Here is a 15,437-nt window from a genome sequence, read left to right as displayed (position 1 = left end):
CTTCTATTTTTTTGATTCTCAATAAAAGGACAATGGAGGAAGAAAACACTTTTAAACATTTGTCAACATCTGAGCTGAATAAAGAGAAAATGCACAATAATGATAATGACCTTCAGACTCATTTTGTCATCCAGGTCATCCCCATCTTCAGCCCAAGTCCTGATTTGTTTCCTATGGGAGAAACTTGCCAGGATCAGCCCACGATGAGTGTGGCTTCCAGCGTCCCACCCTAGACAGACGATATCTCAAAAGGGTTTAGAAAGCTCAGTTCATCCAAGGAACAGAGAGAACCGGATCACGAGGTTAGAGAGTCACAAATGACGGAGTCACACAACAGTGAGTGCAAAGAGTAAAGGTGGCTATCTTTTTACAAGAAATAAGGGTGATTTCAAGTCGTGGCCCTGGGCTGACGCCGCCTGAGCCACTGGGCCAGCGCTCCGACTCTGCTCCGCCGGTCCTCCCGTGGCCTCGGAGCCCCCGCCAGCCCAACCCGACCCTGATCGGCGGCCAGAGTGCCCTCCCCGTGTGCCGTGCAGCAGAGCTGGCCCCCCCGCACTGCAGGAGGAGAACCTGCTGGCTCCTGGGTAGAACTGCACTTCAGCAATAATGGGCATGGGAGCAGCGTTCCAGCCTCAGTTGCTATTTATTATGGTGAAATAGAAAAAATACTGCTGGATGCCCACCATGAGTCTGGACGGAGCCAAGAGTTCTCGCTGCGACAGCCCGCCTCGCTTGCAGACCCCACAGGATACAAACAGAGCCTCTGAAACAGACACCCACAGCATTGGAGAGAAAAACCAGCTCTCAGTCTGAGAAAGATTATGTTGAGAGAAGGAAAGAAGTTTTGAAAGCATCTTGCAGAAAAACTCAGACTGGATATGGGATGGGTCAAGTCGGCCAGATAATATCCCCCGCAAGGAGCTCCTTTTCAGACGCCTGAAGCGCCAAACCACACTCAGTGTGAGAAAACATGCGTGTTATGAAGAAAGGGGGCATTTTCTCAGCAGAATTTCTAAAAGTTTTCTTCTGTCTCTGTTGCTGTGTCATCTGCTGGCCACAGGGTTGGGGATATATATTGAAAGGCATCTGACAACCTCCACCAGTACCTTTTGATGAAGAACTGGATTCTGGCTTTTTTCACGAAGCAGGATTTATATCGGAGGTGGCAACATAGCTAACTGAAGAGCCATCTCGGTCCTTGAGTGGCTGCGCCACTTGTGTTTATTTGTTCTGTAAATGCTGAGTTCCTAATTAGTAAAATGAAAGAATAGGCACTAAATCCATGATAATCTATAATCATACCTATGGGATCCATTAATAAGCGTGTCATATCGATTAATATCTATTGTAATAATTTGGTAGTAAATTTTCTTTTGATATTATAAATAGCTAAGTATAAATAATTTTAACACACTAGTCATCATGTATGTAATATTTTAACAAAAATTATCTGCAACCTTAATTCAGTTAGAACACTTTATATTTTGGAAGAATGAATTATGTTAATATTAAAAAGACTGCATAAGGGGCCGGCCCAGTGGCTCAGCAGTTAAGAGCGCACGTTCTGATTCGGCGGCCCGGGGTTCACCAGTTCAGATCCTGGGTGCCAACATGGCACTGCTTGGCACACCATGCTGTAGCAGGCGTCCCACATATAAAGTAGAGGAAGATGGGCATGGATGTTAGCTCAGGGCCAGTCTTCCTCAGCAAAAAGAGGGAGATTGGCAACAGTTAGCTCAGGGCTAGTCTTCCTCAAAAAAAATTAAAAAAAAAAAAAAGACTGCGTAAGGGGTTTACCCCAAATAAATATTGTGGCCTTATATTAAAAAAAAATAAAGGTGATTTCATTTTGGCTTATATCACTTGGTTGTTTATTTTCATTCTTAAAAAATGAGAAGAGAAAGTTGAAAATAGTCAGTTTAAATTGGAGTTGATTACAAACTCAATCTGTTATTTCAGTGACCACGAGCAAATTAATTTAAACTCTCTGAACCTTAGAATAGTCATCTATCAAATGAGGGTAATTATCTGTATAATCTCTGATAACATATCAACATCTAGTAGAGAGCATCCAAAAATAAACAAGTAAATGACAAATATAATCTACACCATTTGGTCTTTGGTCCCCCCCAAAGTAGTCTTTAGGAGAGAGAGAGCAGTTTGCACCCAAGAAGTGCAGGAAGCTTTCTATGCAATAGCTCCCATCCTCAGCTCTATTTATCTTCAGTGTTACAGATCAGAACCTGAGACTCAGAGAAGTTAGGCAACTGGACCAAGATCACAGAGCTACTAAGCGGCGGGTGTTCCTGACTCGAAAACTAATACTCCTTCTAAGCCACCGTCCCAATAGCATTAACCATAGCCACAAACTAGAACAGCGTGGCCTTGGGACCCATCGCAAATGTTTATTCTGCAGAGACGCCTTGGATTTGAGCTTGGCTGGGGGTCCCCAGAGAAAGAGACCTTGCCTGGCTGGTGGAAAGGTCTGGGCTCCCCCCCTGGGGAACCGTGCTCAGTCTGGCCTCACGCACAGTCTGCACCAATGAGCAGGAAGAGGGTGTAGCTCTGGCTGTAATGAAGTTTGCAGATGCTGGAGACATGTTGTAAACACCAGTGGGTGTGGGTGACCAGGAGGGTGGAGGAGCGACAAGAGGCTGCTCCAGCAGCCCAGAGCAGAGAGAAATATGGGCAAGAGGTAATGAGAGGAAACCCTATCCACTGGGGCTTGTTTGGGAACAGATTGCAGCCCAGACACTGTGATCAAGAGGCGACGGTCTGCGGAGGCAAGAGTGGCCCTGACACCAGAGGGAGAACTCCCAGGAAAGATGAGGCAGAAACCTAGGGCTCTGAACTACTGGCCTTCACTCACCGAGAAGTGTTTACCAAGCACCTCCCTGCATCCAGCTCTGCAGTGAGGGTCTGAGTCTAAGACTTGGTCCCTGCTTGCCAAATAATAGTGCGATTAACCATAATTAATTTGAATCCTGACTCCCCCACTTACCAACTGGTTGACTTAGCAAATCTCTAACAACTTTAAGCTCTACTTTTCCCATCTGCAGAATGGGTATAATAGTGTCTTCCACATAGAGTTGTTGTGAGGATTAAATAATATAATGCATGTGAGAAAGAAAAAAACCACTTGACACAGTGCTTAGTCAAGCTAAGCCCTTAATAAAGGGTGGCTGCTAATATTAATACTAAGCCTCTTATGTGCCCAGGCACCAGGCTTGACATTGTCTGAGTCCTGGCAGGAAACAGATGACACACTCACCTGGGACACGTAAAATAAATTTTATTAAAGGATTATTTATTGAGGTCCAGGTAGGATTAAGGGGAATACCAATGGATTTTGAGACACCCAGGAACTAACAACATTAGGGACCTAATTCCTCCATTACCCAGCTTTTGTTGAAAGCTAGAGCCCAAGGACCTTGGCCACCACCAATGGGAACTGGAGGTAGAGTGTGTAGAGAGGGATGTGGCCATTGGCCAGAACGAAGCAAAAGCATGGGGTGTAGTTGGGGAGCTTCTCTCTCCTCCCATGTACCCCTCAATCTTCTGCCACTACCTCCCATTGACTGAACTCCAGGGGACAGCGGGAGGCAAAAAGTGCTGTCAAAGTCAGCCTCCTGGGCACCAACGGAGCAGGGCAGAGAAAGGTGGACCATAGGTCTGGGGAGAGGGAGCGAACAGAACAGCCCAGACTCCCAAACCCATTTAATAGTCTCATTAACCCTAAGAGAGCTGGTGTCATTATCTTCTTTTTTCAGATGAGGGAATTTGGCTCAGGGAGGTTCAGCAACTCATTCAGAAACATAGCTAAAAATATGGTGGGCCCCCATTGGAATCCAAATCCAGCTCACCATGTGCCTCCACAGACTTGTGGTCATGCCAATCACCAAGAGAGTAGATTTGGAGGCCCTTTGTTGTCCATAGGGATTGCATGGGAGGGGTTTCCCACATGAAACCGAAAGGTTGCATAGAATCTTAAATGTATTTGGGTTAAAGGGTGGTCTGTAAAAACCAGCAGAATAAGGACAGCAGAGCCCTGTGCCCCCCTTTGGGTTAAGAGTTCATTCATCCCTTCAATAGACATGTCCTCGAGGGCGGCCAGGGCTCCCTGTGGACTAGGAGAGAGATGAGAGCTAGGAGGCACAGCTTTCACTTAACCAGCACTTCCAAGGGCCAGAACTATTCCAAGTACTTTCTGTGTATTTACACACTTTAATCATAGATTAAATTCACTTCATCATCAGTAAGTCATTTAATCAAACGTGGATACTGCCCTTGAAAGAGTGACACAGTCCACTGGAAGAGAATCATTAACAACTAGTTTCAACAATGTGATGGTTGCTAAGTCAGAGGAGGAACCAGATGTTTAAGAGCAGAGAGAAGGTGACGTTGGCAACCAGGCTTTTGGGTAGTCAACACGAGGCAGTCTATACAGAAGTCGAAATATAACGATGTACACCTGAAATGTATATAATGTTATAAACTAATGTGACCTCAATTAAAAAAAAAATAGAGCAGAGAGAAGAATTAGTGGCCCAGTCATGTGCCATTGGCTCTTACCAGCTTCCCAGACCAGACTCTTCCCGACTACGTGTTCAGGGACCACACTGCTAACTTGAATCAGTGATGGTGGGAGTCATCGGTGATCACTGTAAATGAAGGTTTGTGGGTTGCTTTTTTTTTTAGGGACTATTGTTAAACATTTACCAGCACATCGTTGCCCGGAGGACTTCCCAGAGGAGGAAGTATTTGAGGCAGACTTATTTATAAGGAGACGGAAAGGTGCCCAGCCTCCTCTCTTCCATTTCCTTCCCACACCCCCTTGCTCCAGCTTCACCAGGCTAATCAAGGTGGCCCCCCACCCCCACTCCACTCCTGTATCCTGCTCTGCCCTCTGCCCTCTGCTGGGAAGAACTTTTTCTTTTATCCACCAGAGAAGCTCCTACGCCTGGCGAGTCTCTTTGCAGATGCTGTATATGCAAACAAACACCTGCCCAGAACCCAATGCCAGCTAGACGACCTTGGGTGCCCTGGCCATCTCAAAGTCTTGTTTTCCTAGGATGTAAAATGGGGGGAAATATGAGCTGCCTGTCTACTCCACAGAGTTGTCGTGGGAATGGAATAAGATGGTCCAAGGGCCACACAGGAGAGGTGAACACCAAGAAAGGCATGCAATGAAACGCTGGATGTCAGGGCTGGGAGCAAGCTCAGAAACCATTGAAACCAATCTTCTCAACTTACAATGAGAATACCGAGGCGCTTTTAGCCAGCGTGTTCCTTGGCTGGATTACTGAGAGCAGCGAAAAACATGATCCCGTGAGTGTCCCACAAGGAGACCTTTCCTGTGTGCCCACCATGGATTTGTGGGCACCACCAGGCCAGACCTCCCAGGAATGAGGTTCTGGAATCAGTGCTGAAGCAACAACTGTCCAGAGCTATCCAGGCAGTGGGCCAAGGAGAGGAGGATTGCGTCTTGAGGGAAGATAGAGTGGGCCCGTGCTATGCAGAGACCTGGGAAGGCGGGACCTTTGAACTGTTACCTGATACGGCAGTGTGGCTCATACTATCTCACGTCCCCCCTCTCCCCATCCTAGCAGAAGAGAGGAAGGAGGGGAGGCGAGGAGAAATGGGGCTGAGCAAAACGGAAAGAGCCAGTCCAAGAAAAGCTGTAACACGGGGGTTTCTGGGAGACCAAGCTCTGGGACAACTCTGCTTGGGGTCAGGTGAGATGAGGCGTCACCAGCCACGGGGTAACACCGAGGTGAGTGTCAGGCCAAGGCCAGGTTAAGTCTTAGGTAGCAGCCCATAGAGAAGGCTCATAGAGCAGGTGAGCATCAACAGGGGCCCAAGACAAGAGGTGGATACCAAGGGCTGAGAGGCTAGAGGGCCCTCCGAGGTCCCAGAGAAGAGATATGAAGGGTGACGCCTGCGGTCCTCAGCACTCTTCTCGTAGGAGTTCAGAGTCAGGATCTGGTTCTGTTTCTAATGATGTTTTAATTATACAAGTACTGCGTCAATACATTCTCAATGCAAACAATTCAGCCACAATCCACAAAGCAGAAACCTCCCTGGGTCCCACCGCTCTCCCCAGAGGCTCATCTTGCTGTGCATTCTTCCGAGGCTTTGTCTGCGAGCTTATATCCATATATGTTCATGGGGGCAATATGTGGCTGTGTGTGTGTGTGTGGTTTTGCATTAAAGAAATCAGCCATCCATGATATCCTGAATCTTCCTACTGGCACCTGAGATCTCTGCACACATCCACATGGCAGAGCCACCACATTCTTTGTAAACTGCCACATCTGGAGGAGTGACGGATTATCTAACCCAGGCCCCAGCTGACGGACACTGTAGACGGTTTCTCATTTTTCATTTTCAAGCAATGCTTTAATGAACATCCCTTCATAAACCTCCACCGGGAAGCAAAGAAAATTATATTTCATATATATTTTATTTCACATATATTACAGTTCACATGTATATATTTTGTGGAAAAGTTTATTTTCAGAGGCAAGAATTGCCTAGGAAAAGGGTGCCCCTCAACCCTGATGTACACCCCTGATTTAAAACCAGTCTAGACAAAGATCTTGAAAGAAGAGCATCACGAACTGTGACAGCATGGACCCAAGATGGGACCGAAAAGCTTAATAAGTCGTTTCCGTCTCTACTTGCGAGGCCTCTGCAGATTTCACGTCTCCTTAGTCATCATTTGGGTGAGTTCTACATACTGATGCTTGCTCTTTTTTTTATCTGTCCTCGTAAATCAGTCCCTACCGTCTCCTAATCAAAGCCAGCTTTTCAAATGAAACTGTAGCCGGGTGTTTAACTAACTAAATATTGTTTTTCCCCCTGCACTGACAGAGAAGGGCTGGGATGCGGCCTTGGTAATTGTCCTCCCTCCCTCGGCGACCCCAGGCAACCACATGCTGCCCCAGCCTTCCTGACAGAGCCCCAGGTGGGCGGCAGCCCTGGGGGTAGAGGGAGCGAAGCTGCGAGGTTTTCCTTTGCTCTCTGGCTGTTACTCTCTTTGTTCCTGGGATCCCCAGGAAGTAGGTCACTCTTCCCAGGGTTACCTTTAATAAAGGAAGAAAAAGTGTGAAGCTGTGTGGAGTGGCACCCAGCTGGCCACAATGCCCTCAAGCGAGCCTGCTGAACCGCATCCCGGGGCCTGCCACCCTCTAGGCCTGCTGCTGCCTGGAGAACAGAGGATGTCAGCTCCTGCGACTCCCCGTCCAACAATCTCCCACTCTGGTCTCAGATGGCGACTAGTGTGGCCTCAAGGGCAACAAGACTGAGTGCATTTTTCTCTGAAACCTGCCCTTGAACCTCACCTTGAGCCTGCCCTCCGTCCTCCAATGGCCCCCACCATCTGTAGCACTGCTTCTCAAAGTGTGGTCCCCAGACCAGCAGCATCAGCATCACCTGGGAACTTATTAGAAACGCAAATGTTCAGGCTCCACCCCAGACCCAGTGGATCAGAATCTCTGGACATGGGGACCAGCCTTGTGGGTTCCAACGAGTTCTCCAAGGGATTCTGCTGCAGGCTGACGTTTGAGAACCACTGACCTACAGAACTATGTTAGAGCTCCGATCTCAGACACTCCAAGCACTGGCCCTGCCAGCCCCTCCAGCCCCATCTCTCTATGCTTTCCCTACAGAACTCTTCACCACATGGAGCAGACACACCCAGGTGGGTCGCTTCTCCTCTCGGTGCTTGCTGCTCCTTCTCCTGGCATGGCCTCGCCCACCTACCTTCATGTATCAAATGCCTACCTCCATCTTTTAAATCCCAGCTCAGTGTCCTCTCGAAGGCCTTCCTTGGCCTCTCCAAGAATAGATAAAAATAGCTAACATCTGCGGGATGCCTCTTCTGTGCTGGATACTGTTCCAAGCACTTGATGTTTACTAAAGTGTAATCCTCTCAATAACTCTACAAGGAAGGTATGCCATTACTCCCATTTTACAGATGAAGAAACAGACGAAGAGGCCCAGAGAGCTTCAATAACTTGCCCAAGTTAGTAAGAGGGGAAATGGAGATTTGAACCCCTGGTTCTGGAGCCTCTCGCCTTTTGTTCTCTTGTCTCCTGGGGTGTATCCAGCCCGAGGATTTTTAGTGCCTCCCCTGGGGTGCCCTCGGAACACACGTGTTCCCCTGCCTCACGACCACCCTTCGGTTGTATGGAGAAAACTCTCATGTCCTGCCCGGGACTGCGCTTCTCCGGGCCAACACCCCCCATTCCCTCAACAGGCCTCCACGCGATTTGGCCTCTGCATCCACAGCTGCCAGCCCCATCGCCACAGCTGGCTTCTGGATGGAGAGGGCCTCCACCCTGTCCTCTCATTGGCTGCCTTTGATTTCTCCGATTTCCTGTTTCAAATTGCAGGGCCCAAGCCTTTGCATTAAGAATGATGATATGACATGCTTTCTGGGGAAAAAAAAAAATCTCATTTTCTAAAGGCATTTCCTATTGATTTCCTTCCTTATTGAGGCCCCTCCCAACCTGGCTTGTGTTAAAAAAGAAAGAAAGAGGAAAAAAAAGAAATCTGTGTGTTTTTCCAAGCTCACACTGCCTGGCAGAGTTGCTGCCCGGGTTCCCCTGCGGATGAGCTGCTCAACCAATGTTTCCTCAAAACCATGAGCTTTGGAACCACCTCTGCAAGTCCAACCACCAAAGTCCCCTTAAATTTCTCCTTCCCCTCCGGGCGGGATTTGTGGCAGAGTCGTTTCTCTTAGGGAATTCTCTGGCTTGAAAGATCCGCCTCAGAACTGAAAGGGCCACTTCTCATCTCTCCTCAGCTGAGGAAGTCTCGTTTTCTCAGCTTCGGGGACCTAGGCTGTCGCATCCTCAAACGCTCCCACTTCTCACTGGATGGGGGTCTGAGTGCCGCCTGTGGAGTCTGCTGAGCTGGAGCTTGAACTGCAGACCCTTGTTAGCTGAATGGCTTTGAGGAAGGTGCTCAATCTCTCTGATCCCAATTTTCTCATCTGTAAAATGGGGGTAATGATAATGCTGTGTTAGTTTCCTATGGCCGCTGTAACACATGAGCACAAATGGGACAGCTTAAGACAACGGGAACGTATCCTCTCACAGCTCTGGAGACCGACAGTCCAAAATCAAGGTGTCAGCAGGGCCACACTCCCTCTGAAGGCTCTGGGGAAGAGCCCTTCCTTGCCTCGTCCAGCTTCTGGTGGTTCCAGGTGTGCCTTGGTTTACAGCTGCATCACTCCGACGCCTCCATCTTCACACGGCTATCTTCTCTTCCCCCTATGAGTCCTCCTCTCTGTGTGTCTTTTAAGGACACCCGTCATTGGACTTAGGACCCATCTGGATAATTCAAGATGATCTCATCTCAATATCCTTAACTTAATGACATCTGCAAAGACCCTTTTTCCAAATAAGGTCACATTCCCAGGTTCCCAGGGTTAGGACATACACATATCTTTGGGGGCCCATCATTGAATGAAATACCTACTTCACAGGGTTGCAGTGCAGTTGAAATGAGAGCACAAATAGAAGTGACTGGTGGAGAGTCAGGCAGAGTGTGCCCAGCACATGCATATATGTTCTCTTTTCCTCCTTCTCTGCCTCTACCCACACCCTGCCCCACGCCCTGTCCTGGGAAGCTGGCCTCCTGAGCTGACTGCTCCCAGCTGGCCAAGGCCGGTCATGGTCCTGTGAACAACCTGCCTGGGCTCATGGCTCCATGAAGCCCTCTTTACACGTACAGATCCCTCTGACGCACATCCACAGCCTGGTGAAGTCGGCATGCCAGGTACATCATTTATCCCCGTTCTACAGATGGGCACATGGAAGCTCAGAGACGTCACATCACTTGCTAGACCCACTCAGCTAGTAACTGGCCTATCAGATGAGGCTATCAAATTCCCCTGAGATCCAATGCGTGAGCGGAGGGTGGCCCTGATGCTGATGCCCAGCGTGAGTCATCTGGAGGTGACAAGGAGGCAGGGAGAGGGCTGTCCAAGAAATGTCACTCCTGCCAAGGTCACAGTGTGCTTCTACCTCTGCTGCTCTCGAGACCTTAACTGTAGACAACATGGCCATCTCCAGGCTGTGCTGGGTGCCTGCCCACCTCACTCCTGCACTGAGGTCTGAATGAACGTCAGAGTCTTGTCAAGGTCAAAGGGGTCAAGTGGGAAGTGATCTCAAAACCATGAGTGCCTGGCCTAGTACAGGCACCCTAATAAACTTCTGCAGGAGGAAGTTCTGCCTGGGTTGCAGGCCCAGTTCAGATGCTCACTCACAAGCTGTGTGACATAGGCACATACCAAGCCCTCTCTGTGCCTCAACAGGATCACGTGTGGGCAAAACAGGTTTGCATAAGACGATGGCCCAGCCTTTCTATCCCAGCCATTCTAGGAATCCTAGATTCCAGCATCCTTGTACTATCAAGCTTGTCTGAAATGATAAATGGAGGTGGAATAAAGCTGAGTCATTGGAGTCCAAGTCTTTTCATCCCTTCTACTTCCTAAGGCTGGTCTCCTTGCTTGCCGTGTCAATAAGATGGCAGTTAGCTTTTCCTGCTTAGCTGTGTGACCTTCAGCAAGTTATCTAACCTCTCTGAGCCTTAGTTTCCTCATCTCCACACAGGAATAATAGCAATATCTATAATATTTGGTTACTGTGAGAGTCGAATAGAGAGTTACATATGCAAAGTCCTCACACAGGGTGAGGTACATGGAAAGCACCCAGACACCAGCATCGTTACCAGTGTCGTCTTAGCCCAAGTTAATTCCACACGGACTGCAGCTCAAAGCAGTTCCGTCATTAGATCTTTCTGCAGGCTGCGTGGGTCCCTCTGACCTCCTTCCTCAGTCTCCAGAGCTGGCCTGGTAGCAGCCTACCTGCTGTCTCTCTGGGCCTCCCAGATTGCAGCCAAGGCCAGGAAGGTGCTCTGGGAGCTCCAAGCCCGGAGCTGAAGACTGGTGGGAACAGCCCTGGACAAGTAACCAAACCAACTGCAACTGCCCCATAAGGGAACATTCCAGCAAGCCCCTTCTAGAACCGGCTGCTGACATTAACCTCATAGAGGTGATTGCAGGATCTCTGCATGTGTGTGCATGCACGCATGTGCGCATGCGTGTGTTTGGTGGGGTTTGCCGGAATGTTTGTATCCAAGTTGACGAGAGCCCGGCTCTCCTATTTACGAGCTATAAAACCTCTGCTGGTCACTTCCTCCCCGCCAGCCTCAATCACCTAAGTGGGGAGAATAACGTCAGGATGATTCAGTGACGTAAAGGGAGAGAGCGCTTAGAGTTTTCAGAATAACCGCATTCTCTCCTTAAATCAGGTCAGAGATGGAGGCCTGGAGGCTGGGGGCAGGGGCCTGTCTGAGCACCTCACAATCCTACCAGGTAGCTTGATTTTCCCAGAGGGCGGGCTGCTGCTTCATTCATTCTCTCATTCATACAACAAACAGTTACTGAGCCCCTCCGTGAGTCAGGGGCTGTGCATCCCATAGGGTCACAGAGACAAACAAGACCTGGCCATTGCCTGGAGGAGCCCAGTGACCAGTGGGAGGGACAGGCACATCCATAGATCATTGCTTGGAGTCCAGTGACTACCACAAAGGAAGTCTGAGTGGAGGGCAGAGCATGGAGGGGGAGGCGGCTGGCTCCGGGAGAAAATGCAGGACAGGCTTCAGAGAAGAAGCAGCTTTGCATCTGGGCCTCAAGCGGGGAGAAGCTCACAGGGCAGTGAAGAGAGGGAAAGGACGTCCTCAGCAGAGAAGCAGCTCCAACAGCACAGGGGGCAGGAGGGCTTCCGGTGTCAACCGAGCGCATGTGGAGAAGTTTGGTGTGAGTGGGCTAGAAAGTGTGTTGGGCCAGGAGAGAAAAAGGTCACATGGTCTTGCCAAGGAAGTGGACAAAGGGAGCAGAGACACCAGCGGATCTGACTTTGTCCATAGCGTGGCTCAGCGCCATCCGCAGGCCAGCAGCATCAATATCACCAGGAGCTAGAGAGAAATGCAGACGGATCCTCAGGCCCCTCCCTGCACCTACTGGATCAGGAGCTGGCGGGGGCGGTGCCCAGGAATCTCTGTGACGAGGTGGAGTTTGAGAAGCACTGGTATAGAGCATCAGAACCAACGGCTCCCGTTTACAGGGCACTTTGTGGCAGGCACTAGGAGGTCCTTTCCATGACTTATCTGATTTAATCCTCGCAACAAGCCTATGAGGTGGGTCTGTCATTATCCCCACTTCACAGACAAGGAAACTGAGGCTCACAGAGGTAAAGCAACTTCCCCGAGGTCATGAAGCTCCTAAGTAGCAAACCTAGGGTAAACTCAAACCGTGAGACTCCCAGGCATAGGCACCCAGAGAAGGGCGGTCTGCCTCAGGGACCCGTTGCAGTTTTTCACACCAGGAGGTGGAGAGGAGCATCAGAGAACCTGAGATTTTCTGGGAATAAACAGCAAGATCTGTTGACCTTGATATGTATGCGGAGGGAGCAGGAATAGACAAGGAAGACCCCAAGCTTCCTAGATCGAGGAATTGAAGGAGTGGAGACCTCCCCTCAGGGACAGGGACATCGGGAGAAGACTGGGAAGAGGATAAGAGGCTTCCCATAGGGATGTGCAGAGCATAAGGGGAACACCCAGGATGGAAGATGTGCCCGTGAGAACTGGAAAACATGGTGTTGTCTCCCTCTTGGTGGGTGGTACAACACGGCATATTGGATCAGACCAGAAAGTACACTTGGCTCAAGTTCCTACAGCTTAGGAGCAACCAGGAGCCTAAATCACAAGGTTTATGAATGTGTGGGGACGGGGGAGTCCAGGTTAAGGGACATTGTTCTCCCCGGGAGCCGTGGTGAGGGGAACCCAAGTCTTTGCAGCCAGTCCAATTCCTCCAAGGGTACACAGACTTGACCTTGATGTGACCTTTGACTAGGTCTCAAAAAAAGAGATGGAAAAAACCTGCCCTCACAGCAGAGGGTGACAGAGCAATTAATAAGGCAGATTCTAAAGCTTCTGAAATGCCCCCAAAGCAAGGATCCAGGTGCTGAATTCATCTGCTCTAAAGATGAGAAAACAGAAACCCCCTCTTTTGGTTCCTATTTGGAGAAAGCTGGACATAAATCATCGTTTGAAAAGGTGTCGTGGGTGCCTTTGGTTTAGGGGCTCCAGCCCTTTCCAAACCTCAACTCATTAATCCTGGCAAATACCAAGAAAGCAAGCCCCGACAGGCGGCACCTTTTGTGTCACCGAACAGATGAGACCCGGCCTCCAACTTAAAGACCCAGGCAGGTTCCAGGTGGACCTGGCACAAGACCCTGCTCACAGGCTGTTCGCTGCCCTGCCCGCGCTGTGGCGAGAGGGGAAGGAGTGAGGAAGGGGCGTGAGCGTGCGCGCATGCACTCTGAGAGCTTTTAGGCTTAATTATCTGGTTCCAAGAACAGAAAATGAGGCAGCAGCAGCCGGGGTTATTAGCTGGGTGGCTGGGTAACCTGTTACTGGGAAATCTATATTCTCCTCTGAAACTGCCAGGCTTTTGCAAGAATTTAATCACGTTTTCTTGGTGAGCTTGCCCTGGAGAAATGCTTCTTGGTTATTTCCAGCCCTGCCACATGCTTGCACATTATTGCAAAGGCGATGGGAAGGGGCTATCCACCCAAGAAGAAGAGAAGGTTAGAGCAGCCCCCAACAACACACACCCAAGGGTCATTTGTCCTCTGGGATCTGTCCGGGGGTTGGGTCTGGTTTTGTGTTTCAAAGTAAGGAAAAGATATCAAAGTACCAGGTGTCTTAGAAATGGAAATCATTTGATGTCGTCTCTCCTGTTCCTTTTAATAAAGAAGGGAAAGGAAATAAAGGGGAAAAGAGAAAGAAGAAAAGAAAGAGAAGGAGAAAAAAAGAGAGAAAAGAAGAGAGACAGAGAGAAAGAAAAGAACGTAAGAAAAAGAAAGAGAGAAAGAGAAAGAAAGAAAGAAAGAGAAAGAGAAAGAAAGAAAAAGAAAGAAAGAGAGAGAGAGAGAAAGAAAAAGAAAAGGGAGAAATGGAGAAAGAAAGAGGGATAAAAAGAGAAAGAGGAAGAAAGGCGATGGCGAGCGCCCGGACTCCTGCGAGATCCCGGCTTCCTACCCGGGAGAGCCGCGCACTTTCCGCCGCGGCCGCGGGCTCGGAGCTTTTAAGGGTTTCTAATCCTGGAAGGCTGTCTGACATCACCCCGTTTCTTGTCGGCTGATGTTTCGTACAAGCCTCTCATTTCCTCAGTGTTTTCAGAGCCACCAATTACTGCAACAATCTCGTGTTTATGTTTTCTCTCTCCTGCCTCGCTGGCCCTCCGCCTGGAGCCTTCGCTTCTCTCCGACGCACGGAGCCCAAGGGGGCTGGGTGGGGGGAGCGGGGTGGGGGGATCTGGATCAGGCATTGAAGAAAAAGGGAGGGGTCCCCCTTAATTTTTTTTCATTGACTTCAGCACCATGTGATCAGGAAGTCTGGCCTCCCTCCATTTCCCCTCCCGACTAAAGGGAAACATTGTGTAGCAGCCGCCGCGGCCACTGGTGGGATGGCCTTTGCTGCCTGACGTAGGGAGATAAAAATAACCGGCATATTTAAGGCCGGAGCAGGAATCCCGGCGCTCACACGCGGCCTGGTCAGTTCCCGAAGCCGGCGGGCGGCGCGGCCTGCGGGAGGCCGGGCGCTGCTGCGCGCACGGGGCCATCGCGAGTGCCAGCGCAGGAGCCTGGGGACCCAGGCCCGCCACCCAGGCCCCACCGAGCCTCGCAAACCACGGAGAGTCTCGGCAAGGCTGGCCGCCGGCAGCCTGGCTCGATGGAGTGCGTTGGGCCAGGCCTGAGTTCTGTGTGGTGCCTCCCTGGAGATGGGAAGGAAGGATGCGGTGGCAGAGGGAGGGTGGCGCGTGAAGCCTGATGCTGGGGGCAGAAAGGCACACACCAAGCTGCCGCTAAAAAAGCCTGCCACCGGCAAGGCCTCCGGTCCCACACACCAGTGTGCACACACACACTCAAGTCAAGTCCCCTGTCTCCATCCCCTTTATCCGTTGGACCTGCACGTTGCAAAGATTTGCAAACATATGGCAGAACTGGAAACAAACAAGAACAAGCTGACCAGAGAAAATGGGGAAACTCCTGCAAAGATTTGGCCATTTCGGAGGAGAATATAGATTTTCCGAGGAGCATGCTCCCCAGCCACCTAGCCAGTGCCTACAGGTTTCCTCCAAGCTCCCCACCACTGTCATCACCTCTGACCTATTCAGGGACCCAGAAAATAGAAAAGGAAGAAATGTCCCTGTCCCCTAGATGAGTTCGCATCCCCAGTGTCAGGAGCAAAAACCAGAGTGAACAGTATTTTACCCTCTATAGCACTGACATGTTTCCATGTTCATGCTCTCATTTAAACCTTAAACTGCCCCGGACAAAAGGTTCTATTATCCTTATTTT

The 15,437-nt window shown here is 49.9% G+C and overlaps 1 pseudogene; it reads left to right on the top strand.

Annotated features, from left to right (window-relative positions):
• Positions 1-317: 317 nt before the first annotated feature.
• Positions 318-1,279, top strand: LOC100059754 (BCL2/adenovirus E1B 19 kDa protein-interacting protein 3-like; annotated as a pseudogene).
• The last annotated feature ends 14,158 nt before the right edge of the window (positions 1,280-15,437 follow it).

Source organism: Equus caballus, chromosome 25, assembly GCF_041296265.1.
Source record: "Equus caballus isolate H_3958 breed thoroughbred chromosome 25, TB-T2T, whole genome shotgun sequence".
Taxonomy (NCBI): domain Eukaryota; kingdom Metazoa; phylum Chordata; class Mammalia; order Perissodactyla; family Equidae; genus Equus; species Equus caballus.
Note: the sequence above shows the minus strand (reverse complement) of the source record. Positions and strands in the feature narration are given on the sequence as shown.